The sequence below is a fragment of the Prionailurus bengalensis genome, chromosome B2, assembly GCF_016509475.1.
Source record: "Prionailurus bengalensis isolate Pbe53 chromosome B2, Fcat_Pben_1.1_paternal_pri, whole genome shotgun sequence".
Classification (NCBI taxonomy): Eukaryota; Metazoa; Chordata; class Mammalia; order Carnivora; family Felidae; genus Prionailurus; species Prionailurus bengalensis.
Window position 1 is genome coordinate 94103851 of NC_057349.1, and position 1092 is coordinate 94104942.

Consider the following 1092-nt stretch of genomic DNA (forward strand, 5'->3'; position numbering starts at 1 on the left):
CCTGAAACTTTGCAGAATTCATGAATCAGTTCTAGCAGTATTTTGGTGGAATCTTTTGGGTTTTCCATATAGAGTATCATGTCATCTGCGAAGAGTGAAAGTCTGACTTCCTCCTGGCCAATTTGGATGCCTTTTATTTCTTTGTGTTGTCTGACTGCAGAGGCTAAGACTTCCAATACGATGTTGAATAACAGTGGAGAGAGTGGACATCCCTGTCTTGTTCTTGACCTCAGGGAGAAAGCTCTCAGTTTTTCCCCGTTGAGGATGATATTAGCATGGGGTCTTTCATATATGGCTTTTATGATCTCAAGGTATGTTCCTTCTATTCCTACTTTCTTGAGGGTTTTTATAAAAACGTGGAAGCTTCACGAATTTGCGTGTCATCCTTGCACGGGGGCTATGCTATGCTAATCTTCTCTGTATCATTCCAATTTTAGTATATGTGCTGCCAAAGTGAGCATGAACCAAATTCTACCACTGGCTTTCCTAGCTCTCCAGCTTGCAGATGGCAGATTGTGACTTCTAGGCTTCCATAACCACATGGGCCAGCTCCTACAATAAACTTCTATATCTATCCTTTTGGTTCTGTGCCTCTGGAGAACCCTAATACTCTTATAATATCTTGAATCTGAGGCTGAATTTAGACAGTATATATGAGGGTAAAGGTAGAGAGATGAACATGGGATGGTATTCTGGAAGCAAGGTAAGGTGAGCTCCAGAGGCCTAGAAGTCTGGATGTGTCCTCTAAAATGCTGGAGGTCTCTGTACAAAGGGAACACAGTGGTTGGGGAAGAAGGACTAATAGGAACTAAACCATTCTGCCAGCTTCATCATTTTGCCTAAGACTAGGCCTTGGGATATTCCAATGTGGTGTAATTGGACTATGTGTTCACTAACAGCTATACTGTTAACAGTGGGGTTAACAGCTATACTGATAACAGTGGGGTTATCAAATAAGAGTGTATTTTTTCCATTTCTGCCTGCTGTTTGTATGATTTTTATGATGTAGGATGAGATATTAATTTCAGTCAGGAAAAACTATGAAAGAAAACTGCTCTAAACTCTCTGTGGCTTACAATAGTAAAAGTTCAT

The 1092-nt window shown here is 40.7% G+C and overlaps 1 non-coding gene across 1 annotated transcript; it reads right to left on the reverse strand.

Annotated features, from left to right (window-relative positions):
* Positions 1–349: 349 nt before the first annotated feature.
* On the reverse strand, positions 350–461 carry LOC122490640. The gene has a single exon (XR_006299185.1). It is a non-coding gene; the product is annotated as a U6 spliceosomal RNA (small nuclear RNA).
* Positions 462–1092: the final 631 nt, after the last annotated feature.